A 21,341-nucleotide genomic window follows, 5' to 3' on the forward strand; every position below is an offset into this window, starting at 1 on the left:
TTATCCTTCTTAGAAATGAAACTACTGATGCACTGCATTTTTAATTGTTTGTTTGATTTTAAAATCTGTAATTGTTTTATTAAGTTCAGAAATAATCTTTTCAATTTCTTACTGATTTTTTTTAAATGTAAAGCCTACAGCAGCAAAGGCAAATTTTCAAATTAATAATAGCCATCTGGGTTTATTTACCCAGGTAACTTCCTTTAAATCATATTGATGTTTCTGAAGAAGGCAGTTTAATTTCTTGGCTAGTAAAATAAAATGAAAATATTAAATAGAATATGAACTGTTTTAATAGAAGTCATCAGAAATGACTTTGAAAGCCAAGGACATATTGTTATACTCCATAGCTATTACAAACAATGCATTCATTTTCTTAGAGCAAATATTGTGAAGCATTATGTAGGAATATTTTACGATACTGGCCTCTGAAGTGCAGAGAAGATCTAGCATATTCTAGGGTTTGTTTTAGGATTTGATAAAGCGTTGCTTTGGTATTTTGCCTGTAACTGACCCAGAATATGAAAATGCTCCCTACCTGCCATGTTCACATCAGTAAAGTAATACAGAAAGAAGGTTGGAGGAGGAACCTGGATGCCACTGTTCTCAGAGCCCAGTTGTCCTAATCCTTTCCAGTCAAGAAAAGTAATGAAATGGCTGCCCTTTATTGCTTAAGGGATCAGTCAGCAGGAGGCCATGGTGGGACAAAGGCCTGCAATGACAAGCCATTTTTGAGCACCCAGCCTGTGCGCTCCAATCACAGTGGCTCAAAGTCATACGTCAAGTGATTTTCCAGTGCTAACTGGGGCTGTGCTTAGTTGATTTGTGCAGTGCTTGGCTAAGCTGAGATCAGTGGCACTGTTACTGCTTTGAGTAATATCTGCTTCACAAGCCCTACTTGTGCAAAAGCATGGAGACCTTGAAAGTTTCTTGTTCTCATTGGCTAATGACAGAAACCAATTCTTCGGCGAGGAACCTTGGAGCAATACTGTCAAATCCCACTACCAAATCTCAACAGGTAGTTTTCTTTGCACTAGAAACTTGTCTTCAAAGACTTGAAGTTCTGGAAAACTTACTGAATGAATGCCTTTAAGGCATGGGCTACAAAATTCCTCATCAGAAGAAATATCTATCTAAGGAGTATAACTATAGACCCTCTGAGACACGAAACCCCAGCAGAAGGCTGAGTAAATGAAGTATTAGCTATGGCCAGGGACAGCAAGGCAGAGAAACTGCATAAAAAGAGGGGAGTTGCTACCTCATTAATTTCAGGTATCTACAGGCAGGCTGTAGGTAATCAGATTGTCTTAGATAAAGTCATGGGCTTAATCACTGAGATTTTTTGTAATGAGAATTGGTACAGAGGTTCACAACCTGGGTATTTGGACAGGCAAAAGAGAAGGCAGAAGGTGCTTCTGGAGAGCTCTGGTCTAGGTGACTCTATCACTGTTTGCAATTGCAGTCTGTGTGGCAGTAGGTGAGCTGCCTTTGTCTGGCAGTGATAAGGCTTGCCCAGCACAGAAGAGTTGTGATGGATCTAAGTTTCTCCAGCAGCGTGCAGATGATGACAATTCTCAGAAGAGAAAATGTTGCATCTTTTATGTTTCTGCTTTCTCTCTCTCCCTTTGAATATCCTCATGTATAGTTTTAAAGGAAAAAAGAAGTAACTATACGAGCTACTTCAATATTTTTCTTTTCATCCAAAGGGAGAGATACTGTTTTCTTACCAATTAAAGGCACCTAAAATGGAATCATTATCAATGCACATTTCCATGCAATCGAGGCAAAAGTGGAATATTGTTAAAATGAAATAATAGTATTTTACAGTTCACAGATTTCTATATTTTAAAAGGTTATGATATTCAAAAAGATATTACAGTTGAATTTAAACCAGAAGTAATTTGAAACAGGTGAAAAATGCATTTAACTATTTGATGTGGTAACAATTTAATTCTAATTAAATTCTAATTATTTTGATTCTGGGAGATCTAAAGGCAAATAACAGGTTAGTAAATTTCTCTGTGTTTTGAGAGTTTGGAAATCTGATATATGTTATAGTCATGCCTGTATGGGCTTTGACTTTAGTGGGCCAATGTTGCAGTTCTTAGACAGCAAAGAGTTTCTAGTGCGGACTATCTTTATGTTCAGCAGACATCAGAGTCAGGCTGTGCTCTTGGTTGAAGCCCCAAACTGTTGTGTAAAGTGAACTATTAAGTAAACTATGTCTTCAGCAGTGTTTGGACAAGGCTTGTTATTAGTGGTAGATTCATTGAGGTCTCCAGAGATCACCTAGTCCAGCCACCTTTGATAATGCCTATGGTAAAATAACTCAGCAAACAACAACAACAAAAAAGCTGTTTCCTTTATTCGAATTGGAATTTCCCATCATACCTCATGTCTGTTGCCTTTCCTCCTTCCAAAATGTATCTCTGAGAAGAGTTTGGCTCCATTCTCTCTATACCTTCCCACTAGGCAGTTGTAGACAGAGATATGATCTCCCTTGAGCCTTCATATTTTTAAGAATGAATAAACACTGTTCCCTCAGGCTGTCCTCACCTGTCACATGCTCTTGGACTTGATGCACTGTGTGAAAATCTTTGGAGAACTGTTCCCACAAATACCACAGAAAAGGGAATAATCACTTCCTTGACTTGTTCTCAGAGCCCAGGACACAATTGCCTTAATGGCCGTGAGGGGACAATGCTGTCTTCTGTTTAGTTTTTGTTTTCCAGGACCTCCAGGTCATTTCAGCCAAGACATCCCACAGCCTGTACCATTGCATAGGACTATTATACTCCAGATTGCCTTTATTGAGCCTCATGATGTTCCTATCAGCCCACTTCTCCAGTCTGCCCAGGTTGCTCTGAATGGTAGCCCTGCCCTCCAGCATATTGACTGCTTCCCCTCAATTTGATATTATCAGCAAAATGCACTCTTCCATTGTCAGGGGCTAAGGCTGTGCTTCGCAACAACTTGGCATAATCAGGTGGTCACACCTACATGCCTGTGGTGTGCAAATAACGGCATGCTGGTGACAATAGGATGCTCTAAACCATGACACAAAGTTATGTAAATAATTCCTTTTGTTTCCAACCTCTTTTGCATGGAAATAGATACTACAGTCTAGAATCTATTACATTGCAAGTCTTCTTCATATTAAAGTCAAGTCACAAATAACGAGGAATTTTATGTAGAGGTATTAGAATACTATAAAAGAGGCAATTGAGAAGTAATTTTCTCCAAGGATACAGGGATAACTTCTAAACATTTATGCTCTTGTGAAGATGTTGATAGCTTTTTAATCCTCTTAGAATGAATTTGCTCTTCCTATATATGTGAGCAATTGACCTCAGTGATAACACTTGCTAACTATAGTGCTCCATCTGTGCTATCAAATGTTAAAAACCTGTAGTGGTCTTTGGGTGAATCAACACACAGAGGTAACCAGGGCCACCTCCAAAGAACAGCTGAAATGCAGAGTTTATTTCATTACCTCTCTAACAACGCCAGGTGGCAAAGACACAGAGGGACACGGGCTCTGTTAGGCTTAGCTCATCCCAGAGAAAAGACACACATGGTGACACAGGCTCTGTTAGCCTCAGTTTACCCAAATGGGCAGCAGCAGGCAGGGCACTGCCTGCCCCAATAAGTCAAAGGGCTTTTACCATGTGCCGTTTATCACAAGACTCTGCTTTTATGACCCCTCTCTCTCCCCCAGTAAAGCTGTCTGTGAGAGTTCCTCTACACAGGAATTCTACTCAAAACAGGCAGAGGATGAACAATACTACACATAATCAATGAAGTTTTCCCAAACCAACATTCTCAACATTCCCTGCTGCAAGGTCATTCTGACCTTGAGTGAGAACTATTCCCTCCTCACTAAATCTTTAGGCTTGACCCTTTCCTCCCAACATTTTATGTTAAAACGACTTTCAGTTTTGTGTGTTAACAAGATTTGATTGTTAATATCGTTAGGCATTTAATGTATATTTTCAGCCTCTCTATTCTATTCAACATGTGAAATGCTTAATCTGCCTTGATCTGACTAGATCCTGACCTAGCTCTACAGGCTATGTAATGTGACTGTGTTCCTCAGAGGTACAGCACATATTATCTTAAATACAGTCATATTTTAACAAGGTTGTAGGGTTTCTTTTCAGCTAGGATGGAGATTCATTCACTGCATGCCATCCTGTCTATTGATAGCCCCTGGTACACAGCAGTAATGACAGAAACACTCTCCACTGCCCCAAACCACAAAGTAACTCTGATTTTGGTGAGACATCCTTAAGAGATACAAATCAATTCCCTTCTGGGAGGCTCCTTACCTGCTTTCCTCACTGGTTAGGACATTTCTTATTAGGCAAGTATGACATTTTTCCTACAGAAGCCTACATACTCAAAGGGAGATTTAGCCCTCATTTGTATAGAACTTATTTTTATTGAATATTGCTAAGTCTCAATGATGTTTGTTCACAGGAGGTTTCGTTTAGGAGTGTGATTTCATTTTATTATTTGTGCTATTGTGTATTTTAACAGTTGTGCTATTATGTATTTTAACTACAGTAGGCTTTTTTTGTACAGTAAGAAAAACGTTAAAGCCTTCTTGAACAATTCACTTCTTTGTGAGTTGCCTCTGGGGAGCCACTGCACTGAAGGAATTCATTGTATTTTTGTGATTTGTCACAAGACAAAACCATAAAACTTCTTGACAATGCTTGTAAATTATCAAAGCAAAAATGCCTGATCTGTTCTGCGTACGAGGGCTGCAGTAGTCCCATGGGTGTTGTGCTCAATGTCAAAGAAACAGACTGATATTGACTGTGTCTTAGAAAGTATGGAAAACACCCCACATGTGAAGCCAGCTCTCTAATGACTACCAGCTTCAATTGCTGACATAGCAATCTCTTGGTTTAGTCAAGTAGGAGCTTAAAAGACAACTTCAATGAAAAGAGTAGTTAGCAATCATAAGGCAACTGCAGGGAAGCAACTTTTGCTTTAAGTGGGAGCAGCAAACATGCAGAAAAGTTTTATATAAGCCAGAAAAACCTGATGTTTTATTGAAAAGATGAAAGACTTCTTTTTTCCTAATCTGAAATAGTGGCATGACCCCCATCTCTCTGAATTTCCAGCCAACATTTGATATGATGCCCTTCAGGAATTACTCTTATCAGGGAGATTACGCCCAGAGCTGTATAGCTGAAAAGAACTGTCTCTAGGGAATTACTGCCTGGAGGCAAGTTATCATTAAAGCTCTGTAAGAATAGACTTTTTTCTTTTTTATTTTTTTACTCCCTTGAAATCTTTAAAAATTATAACCATGGTCTGCATACTAACTTTTGGTATGGTCCTTTCTCAAATGAAATATTGCAGATTTAAATTATTTTGTTGCAGAGTGGGGAAACATAAGATGTCAAAATTGTATTTTGTAAATTTTTGTCTCTTATGCAGAGGAAAATTACAGATATTGCCTGAACATTTGTTCTATATTACTAAAGGCTGTCCAAGTGATTAAAACCAAAGGTGTTATAGGGACTGACTGTTTCATTCAGTAGACGACAGGAAGACTTGTATCTGGATTGCACACAGGGTTGTGAACTCTAACTTTTCATATTTCTATGTAATGAATTATATTCATACTGCACACTTACATATATACATACATGTAATGCATACATGCATTCAGTTACATTTGTGAGTGATAAGAATTATGTAACAGCAGTTTAACTCTGCACAACAGAGTCCTCATCTGTAACTGGAACTACTCCAGTGCAAGCACAGACTCCTGGGAGGTCTCTAGGCTTTTTTTTTCTTTTTCAAAATCTTGTTACTAAGTCATTGTCCATTCTTGGTAATAACTTCTGTTGGTTTTGCTCAACTCAAGGTTCTTCATGATAAGTGTTGTACACTGGGTAAGGCAGGCCCTGGGGTTGATGCTCTAGTCAGAGTTCTTGAATTTTGATCTAACTTGGAGCAATAGATTTGAATTTTGCTCTACCTTGGTGCAATAGATTTGAACTTTGATATACCTTGGTGCAATAGATCCTGGGGATCAAGGTGTACAATTAGGCTTAGGAAAGCAGTAACATACAGAACTTGTCATCATGTTTCAATTCTTTGTTGCTACTTTAGGACATCTGAATCTTACCCCATGTTCACAAACATTTAATTATTGCCAACCCAAGATTAAGCTTTTTTTCTTGAATTTCTGATTTTTTAAAAATTTCTGAAATGCCCTTAGTCTATCTATAATGGCTGTCTTTCTTTAAACTCTAATAATGATCATGATATCTGAGTGCCAAAATTGATTTAAGAATATATGCTTTTAGGACTTTGGATTGGGTTGAAATATTTGGATGTAACATATGTTAAAATCTCAAACTTCAAAGTAGCTGTAGCTGTCAATCAGACATGTGAGGAATACAGCATATGCCTTTCCATGAATCTTCAGGCACTGACTTTAAAACAGTTTTGCAGTTATAACAAAACAAACAAGAAAAATAAGAGAGGACAACTTGTCTTCTTTTGTGTGAAAGACAGACACAATGTTATGGAGCGATAGTTGTCAGTTTGGCCAGAGTCCATCTTTTAGGAATAGAACACTTCTGAAAGAGCAAAAATTCAAGCTTTGCTACAGAGGCAGCTCATCCCATGGGTAAACATGCATGTGCTGTCTGCCTCCTGAGGTAAACTGTCTCTTCAGCTTTCTTTTAGCAGTGCTCATTTGCCATCAGTAGAGAGCTGGTGTTGCTGTAGGGAAAGGACAGTAGAACCTGACATAATAATATATATGTTTTATAGCATCAGAATGCTTTGATGCATTGTAACATCTGGCACAAGTATAAAGGGATTTCTGTTACTCTAATCAAATCCTCTTGAAATGATAACATTAGATATGTACATACTGGTACATCAAAGGCCTAATTTATCATTTATCAGGAAACAGAAGGGAAAACCCAATTTTTATGTAAATGCAGACAAAATGTTAATATAAAGCGCTTAGTGAAAGTCTCAGTATTGCTATGGAGTACAATAACTAGCTTGACTTTTTTATTTCACTGTTTGCAATGTATTATTTGGGATATTCTAACAAGTATTAGGTGTTAAAATCTGATTAACATAGCTGGACAAACAGAATTTTTGTTCTGATATGAAATGAAAATAAGAGTTGTCATTGGCATACAGTAAAACAGAAGAGAATATATGGGGATTTTTAAGTGTATAAGGCAGAACTGTTGAAGAATAATCATGTATTTCAATTTGCAAGTTAGGATGGAGCAAGGACAAGAGATACTCAGAACAGTAGTTCTTTGAATTCAAATCACAGAAGATTTGTGCTATGTATCAGGCAAAACTGGAAAGTGATCTTGAATCTCTCTAATCAGTGTGTTGCTGGCTATTTTGTATTTTTCCTCATTTTTTAAATGGTTTCATTTTTATTTTAGAGCAGGACAAATTTTTGTTTTCTTGCTTGTCTACATATTTCTAGTAAATTTTTTGACTGGTGATTTCAACAGTGCAATAAGACTCACTGTGTCAGGCAGAGTCACCCTAATTCTACTTGTGCTCAGAAAGCATGCACTGAGCCTCAGGTTCAAACAACCCATCAAGGGACACTGATAACCTTCAAATATGGGGACACAGAATCTCATGCTCTTCAGGCAGATGAAAAGCAAGCTGCCGTCCTACCTCTGTTTCAACATGGATGTTAAAAGTGCCTGATTTTGCAGTCACTGCTCCAGAAAAGAGATGAAAAGCTCATTCCATGAAATGGATACAATTTGTGATAGTATAACAGAAATTCCTAACCTGCAAAAAAGCCAGACAGTGAAATCTTCCCTCACTAGACACAGCACTTAACTGCTGTGAAAGAAAGCTGTCAGTACTCCCTCTGATTATTCTAATTTCACTTTCAAATTTTTTACATACCACCTGCTTATGGATCCTTTATCTCCTTTGGCATAGAAGATGATATTCAAATAAGATATTTTTCTTTATCATATTCAAAGATGATATTTCTGGTCTAACACTCTGACTCTGATGCTCCAAGTACCTTTTGTAATGCGGTTACTGAGAGAGCCTGAAGTAATTCTGGTGGCATTTGTAGCCAGAATTCAATGAAGAACAGAATGGTTACTTCTCAGGAAGTTGCTGTTGCTGTCTGTCCCTGTCTAGAGAGAAAATAAAAGTGTTTTAAACTTCTCATGAAAAAATCAGCAAAATATGACTTCTGAAAATGTTTTAGGAAAAAATAGTTCAAATAAAAATTTTGAAAATGTCTGCCTGTACAAAACCATTTTAATAACAATATAGTCATCCTGTCGGGCATGATGAAACTGTTGCTAGCAGTTGCATTGTATATCAATGTTCTTCCTGTTGTTTATAGCTTCATTCAAGTCCTGCTAGAATAATTGTGTGCAGTATAACATGAAATATAAACATGCTGGTATCAGACAAATTTTGATTTTGGAAAAATGTATCATCTCAGAATCTTCCTTAAACAAGAGCACTTCATAAAGCTCCTTAATTTAATTGTCTCAAAATTACAGTTTCAAAACTGCTTTGATGATCTCTTATTTAACAGTTCATTTGACTGCACCTTGATTCTTCAAATAGAACAAATGCAAAATCTTTGTTCTAATAAATAGTATCCAATTGTTTCAAAGACACTGTGGGGTTTTATATCATGCATTTTTAAGAAGTTTTCTGTTGCTTTCTGTTGAAATGTAAAGCTCCCTTTAGTAAACTCCCATACATCACATGAAAATTTTGTAAAGAACATATCTCAAATTTACATGCTTTTGATTTAGCCAATAGAAACAATAAGCTTTTTTGTCAGACTTCTTAGAATAAGAAGATACTGACTCTGAAAAATCTGGTGCTTTCATTGAACCTTCTCTGAAAGCTCTGTCTACTTGTTTCCTGCAGCTATTTAAAGCACTCTTACTTAAAACCTCTCATATACAAAGACTTGGAATGAAATGGCCTTGTAGGAAACAGACTTTTGTGTAGAATAAAAGGAGTACAAAGCTGAGCAGTTGAAAGGCATTGAATAATTGGAAATCTTCACCTATTTACCACATTTCTTCTTCGCCATTCTTGAAGTTCTGTAGACAAATAGTTGGGTTTGAACAGCTGGCCCATGAAGACAAAAGACCAAAGACTTGAACTACAATTCCTGTTAAAGATTTTAGCTAATAGTTCTTAGAAAGGACCATCAATGCTGAATTTCAGTTTTCATTTGGTTGACTTGTGCCTTACTACAGGTGCTTCAGTCCCCTATGCCTCATGCATCCCATTCAGAGCCTGTGCTAATCAGACTAGGAGCCAGTGTGGGGGCTCTGTTTTGGCATTTAGCACATGCAAACAGACTCTAAGTGGGCACTATGCAGTTTAAAGGTATTAGCTGTCATTTGTTGTCCAACAAAGGGTTGTTTCTCAACCTGATGTGTAAATGTCCTTGCAATATCTTTGCAGATTTTCACTTTGTAGGCTTTCATATAATTCTTGAGGTTTCCTAACATCCATTGTACTGCAACCTTGCTATTGATGAGCTGCAACTCTCGGTTGGTCTGAAGATAAATTGATCTCCTTATGTCATTCATTCCCACTGTCACCAGTTTTATGCTTAATTTGGGAAGTGTTACCTTCACTGAGTCTTTCTGTGGAGGAAAGCAATGCCTTCATGTAGCAAGCTGGTAGATATGACCTGGCACAATCTGGATTGTGTCAGCTATTCCAAACCCTGTCACAAGGGTTGATGACTTCTGTGTTCCGCAACCTTATTTATACTGCATCATTTTTTTCCCCCCACTGAATGTCTTCTAGCATGCTGAATGACCTGATTCACAGCATGGCCTAGCTTCCATCATTATTTTTGAAGTTGATCCAGTCTCTTTCAACTGCTGACCTAACTCCTTGGTTACAATTTCTATGACACTAGGTTTTCTTGCTATTCATCATATTTTGCCTCACTTTGAGCTCACTTCATCAGAGAGTTTGACTACTGGGGACCACCAAAGGGACCCCCAGGACTGAAAAATGCATTCATAAAGGGAGGGGAAATATGTTAATTATTTCAGGAAACTGATATAATATATATGTTTATTCAAGAACAATCAATGAATATATATGTATAATGCAGTGTGTAAATAGGAACACATCATGCACAATATTTTGGAGGAGATATCCCCTGGTGCATCTGACTGAATAAAGCATGCCTACTTCTTAATCTTATGTTGGTTATGAAGTTTCTTTGATTTTGACTGAAGTTTTGGTTACACATAGGTTCTCTTCTCTGGAGGCACACTGTTCAGCATAACACATCCTCTTCCATCTTAGCAGAATGCTTGCTTTTTTTTTTTTTCCCTTAGCTATGCACAAAGTTGCCATTTTGCCTCTCTCCAGAATCCTATCTGTGCTTTCAGACCCATTTACTGTTCTTGCTCTTTTGTTATTTTTTCCTCTCCAAGTTCTTCCTTCAGTACCTAATTCAGATAAATTAGCCGCAACCCTTCACAAAACTCATGGTAGACAATCTCTTGGTACTGTCATTGGTTGAAACTCACAGCACAACAGATCTGTCTTTTGCCTTTTTTTTATTCAATCCTTCTGTTTTCTGATGAGGGACTAGCCTTAATCATACCAGTTGCTCAGCCACTAAAATCTAGCTAGGCTTTGTTCTTTTCCCATCCAACTTGGATACAGCACTGGTTAACCAATCTCTTGGAAGAAAAATGTCATGGAGCTACAGCCTCTCTGTTGCACTTTAATAACTGCAAAATATAATTAGTGGGTCTAAGGACTTTAGCATGTTAGGAGAAGATAATATATTTCTGAGATGATTGGATATTTTTGATATTTACTACTCCTACAGTGTTTAAATTATAGATTCACTTCAAAAGATTCACCTCCTTTATATTTTCAAAGCATTTTGTTCCTTCTAAAAGCCATATGAGACTGTAACAATTTTGGAATTTTTTATACCGTTTGTGGACATGTTGTAGGAAACTTTATTGCTTTTCTCTTAAATGGCACAGAAGGCAAATGTAAAAATCTGGAAATTGATAAGTTCAGAAAAACTTTGGCTCAAAAAGACATAATTGATTCTTATGAGATTGCAATATATCTTCATTGGGACTTCTCAGTTCCCATGGGAAAAGATCAGTCCTAAAATGTGTCTATCTAGGCTGTGATGATGTCCTGCAAACAATATAATTAAAAAGATATTCATTAATATATTTTTCTTACAGGCTGAATTAGAAAGCTTTAGCCATGAAATATACTACTTGTGCACTTTGAATAATATATTAACCAGTGCAATCTTTCTTCACACTATTTAAACAATGCTGTTTTGCCAGTATGCAATGTCCTTTTCAAATGACCTTTTTAATAGAACATGTTGAATTCTCTGAAAAGTCGAATTTAATTTGAAGACTTGTCTGTGCACATTGAACATATTGCCATTTTTTTCCTGGAGGAAAAGTACCTTGTCTTTGGTTAATTTATGCCCTATGTGGCAAGGAGGTACAGACCTTTTTAATAAATCCACCTATCATATTAAGAATATGCACAAGTCTTTATAAGATCATGTTTCAAATCAAGGCTAAATCTATCTCTACAGTCCTTGCTGAAAATGAATATCTCTGAAATAAGCAGGCTCAGGAAAAGTAGCAGTATTTATTATGCAAGAGGGAGGAGTTATCTTAATTAATATTTGATAATATTGAACAATTAAGCTGAAAAATTTATGCATTTTACAAGAAAATAATTGTAAGGATAATGATATGCACTGTGATAAATGTGATATTATGATTTATTTTATGTATTATAAAAAAGGTGTAAACTTTTTATTGGAAAAAATATTTAATGTATTAAGACTAGTCTATAAGATTCTTACAAAAAAAACCCCAAATACAATCAGTACAGTGCATTTTTGTGCAAGTGCTCATCACTGGCGTCATGAATAAATCATAATTAGATGCACTTTCATGACTGTAGAGCATGTTGGGTTTTTCCTGGGCAAATTTCTGGAAGAAAGGTTACTATGGTGACAGAATACTCATTTGAATGATTTTATCTCAATTGCTGAGCATTTTTATTCCTGGCTTCTCCAGTATACCTTTTAATTCAAAACTATAATTTTGAAGCTATGGGAGATGTTTTAATTCCTGCTGCAAGGAAATGATGACCAAAACATAAAGAGTCCCTCAAACAAATAAGCAAAGAGAGATGAGAAAAAAAGAAGACGGGAAAGTATGATTAAACTTTGTGCAATAGCTAATTCACTCTGTAGAATCTGTTATCTCAAACTAAAATGACAATAACAGGTAATACTTTAAGAGTTTCAATATTTTGTAGAATTACTCATGAATAGTTTGAAGTTACATGACTGGGTACACTATGTTTGAACCTAGGATATCTTCTGGAGGTCTCAAATGCCAGGCTTTCAAAATCCAAGGAAGGTCTAATCAGCATTTCATTACCATGTCTAGAGCAACATAGAAGTGAATCTCCAGCCTGCAATTTGGTAAGTCTCAATTTTAGAGACGCCTTCCCAAGAATAAAGTATCTTGGCTGCAAAGTCTTTCCACATGACTCACAAAGCTAAATACGGTTTTTATAATCATGGAGCTGAAAAACTGTGAACAGCTGAGTGGTCAAAACTGTGCATTCAGCAGAGAGCTACAGACTAGGAATCTCAGAGAAGTTGCTTAAAAAATACTGTTGACTAAAGGAGAAAAGTGGGAGATGGAAAAAATTATTTTTCTGTGAGATTCCATTTTTTATGACCTAACATACTTTATCTGTAGAAGTGCAGAAATAGAAATATTGCTTATGCAAGGAGAAGGTGAAAATTACTGCATCAAAATCTTACTTGGCAGAGCTGCCTGTTACTGAAGGATGTACATGTATGATGGCATAGCATCACAGTGTGCCTGGGAGGCCAAGGAAGGTGATTTGTCCTGTCTATGCAGCACTGGTTGTACCCTGTCTGGAGTGCTGGGACAGGTTCTGGGCCCTCAAGTACAAAAGAAACATGGACAAACTGGAGTGAGTCCAGGGAAGGGCCATCAGGATGAGTAAAAGAGCATGTGTCATATGAGAGGAGGCTCTGATGTGTAAAGGTATGTTTCCATACTAGAATCAAATCAGTTTATCTGTGTTTTTTTCCCTGTATTATTAACATTGCCCATGGATGGAAATCTGTATCTATTGATAGGTTCACTAATTTTTAATAAAAAAATACCTAAATCTTAGTTCAAAGAGGAATTCTGACTTGACTGTAGCTAAACCCAAGTATTGTATTGAGATTGGTAGAGCCAATAAGTAATACCAAATATTTAGGAGTCTAACTCCATAATTTTTTGGGAGAAAATAATCACATGGACTGTCTCTTGTTTTTATAGTTATTCAGTCTTATCATTCACCTTTGCTTATGTAAAACAGTATTGAAAAGATAGCCAAACAGTACCAGAAATGGGAGTCCCCTTACGTGTGTTATCTATTCCTAGAATTGATCAGTAATTTGCCTAAAAATTAGAGGAACAGATATATCCAAACTCTTTGACAGCAAGAGGTTACAAGTTCATTGAAATGCATCACATGGCATTGACAAAAAATGCTAATAAGGAGCAATGGCCCTACTTTGGGCTGCTTAGGACATCTCAGCAGTCAGTTACACTTGGCACCAAAGCTGAACGGTGAAAGAGTATTGACACTTACAGTCTTCCTGATTTTGCTTGTAACCAAAATTCTAGTTAATTCTGTTTAAAAATGCTAAATATTGTGTTAGCTTAATGACTGAATTTATAATTCTGCACTAAAATATTATTTATGTGGAAAAATACAAGGTTACTTTAACTTTGTTATCATTATTAAACCAATTATCTTAATGAATTTTGCTATGTTGAAACCTTGGTAGAAATTCATGACTGTAGAGAAGAAATTCTCCAGTCTTATTCACCTGTAAGCATCTGTAAGGTAATAATAGTCCTGAAAACCCACAAATGTCAATGCCTACTTCAACCCCTATTCACCTAATATCTTGAAATCTGAAATTCATAAGTAAAATAGTTAGAAGAAAGATGCAAGTTTGAGAAGTCTGGTTCGAGCCACCAGCTGTAAAGTCTATGCAGGAAAGAAGATATTTTAGTCTGGTTTTAAAATTAATGTAGTGAGATATTACTCATACTAAAGGGCTAGATGGAAAAGTGAGTACTTACTTTCCAAACTGACAAGGCTGTGACCAAAACAAAACAGAAAGAAAATAGGCTCTTCCAACATGAGGAATATGTTAAATGAAACTCCTCAGGAGATTACTTAAAATACTGGATGCTCAGTTTTCAATTTCTCACTAGTTCCCTTTTTGCTTCATATATAGCTTCTCTTTTTGGTTCTTATATAAAGACCTGACAAAGATGTGATATATTGCCTCAAAAAAGGCATTCCCTGCAGCAGTAGTTTCTGCTGGGAAGCAGCTCCATGTTGGAGATGTAGGCAGAGCCAAAGGCAGACAAGAGGGAAGCACATTTAACCACAAGCAGAACTTCCAACAAACATTAGCAAAGAGTTCATTTTTTTCTCTCATGATCCAGCTTCTCCCATGCTGTGCAAGATACAGCCACAGAGAATGTTCCACCTGATCTCTCTCTATCTTGCTTTCTCACAGAGACCTGCTCCATCTCTCTGCCATGGACAGGTATTTCCAGTCCTCACTGATTCCTTTTTGCTCTGCTCATTTTGCACTCTTTGATGATCCAGCTTCCCCAAGCTATCTTCCTGTGGAAAAAACAAGTTTTTTTTTTTTCCTTAAAAAACAACAACAACAACAACAACAAAAAAAACAGTAAAAAGAAGAAAACGTTCTCCTTCAGTGCCTGAATTCCTCCAGTTTGGGGCTGTGATTTCCAACGCTTCTACCAAGACTCTTCACTGAATGCTATCAAAATGATGTGCTGTCAGGCTGTGATTTGTTTGGACAAAATCTTAATCTCATTTCCTGAGGTAAAAGGCTCCCTGTCCTATCTTTTGTGTTGGAAATTATCTCATTCTTTTAAACTCTGATGTTTTGTGTTGCCACTGCTGCATTGTCACAATATCCTGTTGAGCCTGGTGAAAACTGCACTTGCCGAAGAGAGTTAACACTTCACATGTTTTTGTTCTTCACTCCATAGACAGAATATCTAAGATGCAGGATTTCTATGAAATCTTTCTGTCATTTACTTTAAGAAGATGAGGCAAGGGTAGAAAAAACCCCAACAACCAACCAGCCAAAAACATCCCAAACCCACACCCTATGAATAAAACAACCTGCATGGATTTCAGGAGGGAAGATCTAAATTATCAATATTGTACATCAGGATTGACGTCTGATTTATTGCTCAATAGTTTTTTAGCTAAGGGCTTGGATAGACAGAGAATTCTTGCTATACAACACTAGAACTGAGCTCACAAATCTTCTCAGAAAAAGGAAAGTGGTTGCACTTCCAAAAAATCAGTATCAAGTAGCATATCTTTTGAGAAAAGCATCCTTCTACATGTGTCTAGTTTTAGACCGTAACTTCATAACAGCCACAATTCTAGGATTACTAACAATTGTACTTAAATCTCAATTCTTCAATATTTTTTTTGTGCTTGTTTTCTATTGGATTTGCATTAAGAACTGAGACAACTAGTACCACTTTTTATTATTGTAAGTTTGCATCCTATTTTAATACATGAAAGTTAAAATGGGCTTTTTTGCTTAGTCTGAGTAATGTATGGATTATTAGACTTCAGACCTTTCAAGACCATATGTAGTCCTCTTAATTTTTATAGTGTAATAGTAGAGACAAAGTAAACAGTTGATTTAACTTGATGAACTTACTTTGATCCTTTCCTGACAGTTCATAAGACTTCAACAATACAGGAATTTTAGAAAAAAATAATAATTCTATGGCAGTGATCAATTTGCTACCAGGTGGTTACAGTGAAGGTCAGTGAATTCCTGCCAAAAACACGGACAGCAACTGCAGGGAACTACCTCCTTTGGAGACAAAGTGATTTTGTTGTATGTACCTGGAAAGTTTGGTATAATGTGGGTTATTACTCACATCCAGCTGAAGTGAAATTGAATATCAAACCAGACAGAGGAAAGAATTAAAATGTATATGTTGGATTTGAACCAGGTGGGAGTTTCAAGAACCTTCTTTTACCTTGTGTCTGCCGTTGATGGTTTGATATGTTCTCTCTTACCACCACAGTCAGCAGTGTTGGTCTGTCCTTACTGCTCCTATCTTGCTTATTTAGTGACAGGAATTATTGTGTTCTTCAACTTGGTGGAAGACAAGAAGAAAAATGGATAGATTAGCAGGTGTGCAGAGTTGAGAGTGGGAGGGAACAAGATGCCTTCTTGCCTTTGAAGTCCAGCAGATGGGAAGGTGTTTATTAGTATTCACTGTAGTGGCCAGTCTGTTATTAAAAAGACTAATTAAAGTGGTCATCCAAATGCAACATGTCACCAAGTGTTTGCACCTCACAGTGAGGATGATAGGGCACACAAAGTGTTCTCAGTGTGAGCAGCACATGGTTATTAGGCAGAAAAGTAACAGTTACTAGCCAGAAAAGTCCAACAATTTCTGACTTTAAAAAATCCTGTTCAAGGAGTTTTTCCATAGAAAAACTTTTGTCATGTTTGCTACTCTTTCAAAACTGGGTAGGCAGGTTTTTAAACTTGTACATATTAGAAACTTGTACTTGTCAGAAACACAAAACTGAATACTTTACAAATTTTATCCTTTTTATTCAAGGCTAATAACAAGAGTTTTCAAAATTTCATCCATATTTCCATCTTCTGACCCTGCACAGATTCTCCACTTTCATCTTTTCAAATGCAACTCTTTGCAGGGACAGGTAATGACAAAAAATTGTATCCACAGTACAATGCAGACTTTATTTCTCTGCTTATAATACTGATTGATGAAGGTGATGAGCAGTTCCATGACCTCTAAAGAAATAAAACTTGTGTTTACACAATTTGGGATAAAGAAAAATGGGCAGTAGCAGCCTCAGAGATTGCTTGAATCATGCACAAAGAGGGAGCAGTTGCACACACTCATGGACAAATGGATGTGTAAGAAGCTCTGGCAGAACCCATTTAGGGTGATGTACAAAACTGAGCAGTTAAGTGACAGAAAGTGAAGCCAACACTCTGACTGGCTTTGAGTGATGACTGTTTCAGAAATAAACTGTGAGAACATTGGGGACAAAGAAAGGAGCAGTCAAAAGTTTCAAATTGCAATGGACAAAAGAAGACAACTCAAACTAAGTTTAGCAATTCCAAGTATTGTTGCTAAAAAAAGAAATGGCCCACAGGCAGGATATTTTTGTTAATAGGGAATCCTAAAATGTGTGATTGCACTTGGTGGTTTCTTCAAGGTTTATTGCAAAATATGGCTCTACAAATATCTATATGCCTCCATATTTTAAAGTTCAATGGTTATTAAGAGGGGGACATAATGAAATGTGTGATTAAAAGACTATGGAATTGTTACTGTCTATACCTATACTTTTTAAATCACAAAGGCACCTACAGCATTTATCTACTGATAAGATTTTCTCAATAACCAGAAATCAATGGTGCAATCATGGCAACTGCTGAGATTAGCCATCCAAGTTTTTCTAGATGCTTCTCTTTTAAGTATCTCAATAAGATGGCTTAATCTAACTCAGATAAGGTAAGAAAAACTCATAATTCTTTTGGTTACTGTATCTGGTAGCATCTTCATGACCAGTCTGCACTCAGAACAAGTGGCCATTTCCAAGACCTTAGAAAAACTTAATTTCATTTTATAAAGTATCTCGGCTGTTTAGAATTAATGAACTTCAAACCACCACACATTCTTCTTACAATATCAGGGACATGCTTTGTGGAGAAGGAAGAAAATTGACTTTCAACAGAATTTGATTCTTTTGCACAGCATTTTCATACCTGAGATACAGAGAGGTGTATCTCTGTGTAAGCAATGTGTAAGCAAGTGGCTGAAAAATTCATACTGACAGTAGCTATCTGTTGTCCACAAACTGAAAAGAGGAGCAAAGCAAAGTTTGTCAAGTTAAGTATTGTTTGCTGTTTTCATTAAGGGTTTGGACAGCAGAATAGAGAATGCCCTTATTAAATTTTCAGAAAACAACAAACAAACAAACAAAGCAACCAAAAAATGAGGGCAGGGAAACTACAAGCATTTGGGAAGATTATAATGTGAAGTGTTGATTGATTAGAGCAATAGGATGAATCAGACACAATGTAAATCAATAAGAGAAGGGGAGAATTCCCACACATGACTGTAATAAGCTGTGTATATGCAAAGGGGAAATGCTAGAAAAGGTGAAGTTCTAAAGAAGAGGATCTGCAGCTTTTAGAAGATCAACAGCTAAGCAACAGCGGCTGGGTGCCTTGCCTTGTGATAAAAGATAAATGGCTTAAACTGAACCAGGGAAAGTGCTGTAGAAACTGGTTTTGGAAAGGCTAAGGGTAGTCAGGTCCCCAAACAGGACAATTGTCACTGTAGGTTTTTTGGTATACAATGACAAACACAAAACACAGCACTACTTTAAATGCTCATCAACCATTCAAATTTCCAGTGGTTCTCAGTCAAGATGCTATTTCTTTTTAAATGCTGTTAATATATTAAACATATGTTCTCCTGGACTGTATATAATGAAACAATGACAGATTATACATCAGTATATAAGGCAACACATCTGGAAAAAAGATTTTGTCATAATTTCAAAGATAGCTGATGAAATATTGGATTTGGCATTTCAGATATTTTTGAAACTTCTTCATATAGAGATGAAAAATAGGGAAAGATAAAACTGGTTCATAATGCCTCTAGGTGCCTCTCCCCATTGTTGTTGCACCTGTGGGTGCAGTCTGCCATTGCCTAGTGTGTCTGTATGGACCATAACACAGGTGGTTGAGCTGTAAGGACAGCTCCAGTTAGACACACAAATAGTTTCAGTGGAGTCAGAAGAGCTGGTTCACAAGAAAATCCATTAGCAGAGCTTAGTGCTGAATTCTGGTATTCCAAGTCTCAGAAAAGCCCTTAAACCACAAATTCCTTCTGTTCATATTATCAGAATGAAAGATTTTTTTTCTGTCATTGTTATGTAATGCTTAATTATTAGCAACAGAATAACTGTGAAAAAAATCTTGGGTAGCTGGGTTGCAACTGCTGACAAGAATTCCTGATATTTACAGGGGTATTTATAATGTTACTCTAAAATTAATAATTTAGGCTAAGATTTTTTTTTAATGATACTTTCAGTATTAAGCAAACTTACCTAACAGGATTCTGGACAACAGAATGTGAATGTGTGATATGTTCTACCCTTGGCCAAGACAAGAAGAGGTTAAATAGCTGCACTGGGAATAGGAAGGAGGACCAGCCTTTTCCAGTAAACACTGTTGAAAGCTCATTTTCTAAAGGGAAGGCATTATTGCATTGGCTAATTAGAAATAGGAAGCAAAAGAAGGAAGCCAGTTAAACTTGTGTTTGCACAGGAATGGGCAGCAAAATCTTTGTAGCTAATTATGGAAGAAATGTTGCTCTCTAGCTGCAAAGTTCAAGTTTGTCAAGAGATGTAATTTGGACATAAAGAGTAATGACCTGGGAAAAATTAAAAAAGAATACATAATCAGGTCTTAGAAAAAGTTAATTTGACCCTGGAGTAAAGACCCGAGTCTGATTGAGAAGATTTTTTTGTAATGTTCCTGTTTCTTTCTTGGCAAACCATATTTGTATGTCAAGGGCACAATAGCTTTTCTTCTTTTTCCTATTACTCTAAAGGTTGATGTACAGAGTGCTCTTCACTGAACATGGAAACATCGTATATGCTGGTGTGTGATTTAATGCAGAAATATTTGAGGGATTTATGAACTTTCTGGGAAGGTGCAGACAAGTATTTGAATGAATGCATACTTGCATATGCAGAAATCCTTGTGCTGCCCCTTTTTATTATGCTTAATTTAATAAAAGCTTTAAGGTGCATGTTTCAATCTTAGTACTTTGAATAATAAGTAGCAATATTAAATTTCTCTTTCCCTGACCACTCCCAGGTCAGATTACAGTCTGGTGACATTACCAGTAGATCAAGGAATCTTGTTAAGTTTCTAAGGTAGATTTGATGGTAGTAACTTCATTATCCACCTTTCTAATAAGTCCAGAAGTTTCCAATTCCTTGAAGGTGATGGAGTGCTTTACTATTATTAATCACCTAACTAGCCACATCTTGATGCTTCAGATGGCACTGGAGAGGAGAGAAACAGAAGCCAATGCCCAGTTAAAAGACTAATGGTTCTTTCAGTGCACCATAGTCAGAACATGATGCAGAACTGTTTTATTTTCCACACTGGCCCACATTCACAGGCTATTGAAACACCTCTGATCTGTTTGTCACCTTCTACAAGTTACATTCTACACACTGTGCATAACCCTTGAAAATACTCTCTTTTGAGTGCAATAGACAATGTTAAAATAAAGGAATTGGATCAGCAACATGTTTTAGAACAGGTCTGTTGCCATCTGAAGTGTTAGCAGAGAAGCTTTTCTTGTCTCTTCTGACAAGTGAGAACAAAAGCCTGGTTACATAGAAGTCAACACAGTACCAGAGCAGCTTCACAGAGCTTTTCTTTCTGTGAACAGTGTCACACTTATTTTGGAGAGTTCTTTTCCCGTGTAATGCTGGTGAAACATCCTAAATGTGTAGGACAGGGAAAATAAATTAAAACTTCTACATGTAGGGGGATAGAACATAAGTAAATAAAGGTAGTACAGAAATTAATCTTACCCCCTAAAGAGTTGCAGCTGAGCTAATTATAAAGGATTAGGAGCAGGCCTGATGTTAACAGGCCACAGCTGTAGCCAATCAGAAGAGTGTTATAAAAGAGTGGATTGGTTGGTTGAGGGCAGCTGGAGTCAGCTGGTTACCATAAGAAGGAGAATCAGTGCTTAGAGGAGATGCCAACAAGAAACATCAAGGAGGTGTGAAACTTTTGCAATATGGAACCTTTGCAATATAATGATAGCATCCATGTGTTTATAAATAGGCAAAATCAGATCCAGGAATGGGAAAAGTGTGCTTCTGTTCATTACCAGCCCTACTTCCATTCTTTTATCTCACTTGTTTTCTCATGTCTTCATCACTGACATGAGGTTCTTGACAAAATTTCTTTCAAATCTGTTTAGAAGATTTCTTTGTCTTTACGTTGCATTTAACACAAACGATACAAAAAGGAGATACTGCACTGAGAGATAATGGCTTGAGATCCACAGCTAATAAACAAACAAAAAACAAAC

Source organism: Zonotrichia leucophrys, chromosome 5 (assembly GCF_028769735.1).
Source record: "Zonotrichia leucophrys gambelii isolate GWCS_2022_RI chromosome 5, RI_Zleu_2.0, whole genome shotgun sequence".
NCBI classification, from domain to species: Eukaryota; Metazoa; Chordata; class Aves; order Passeriformes; family Passerellidae; genus Zonotrichia; species Zonotrichia leucophrys.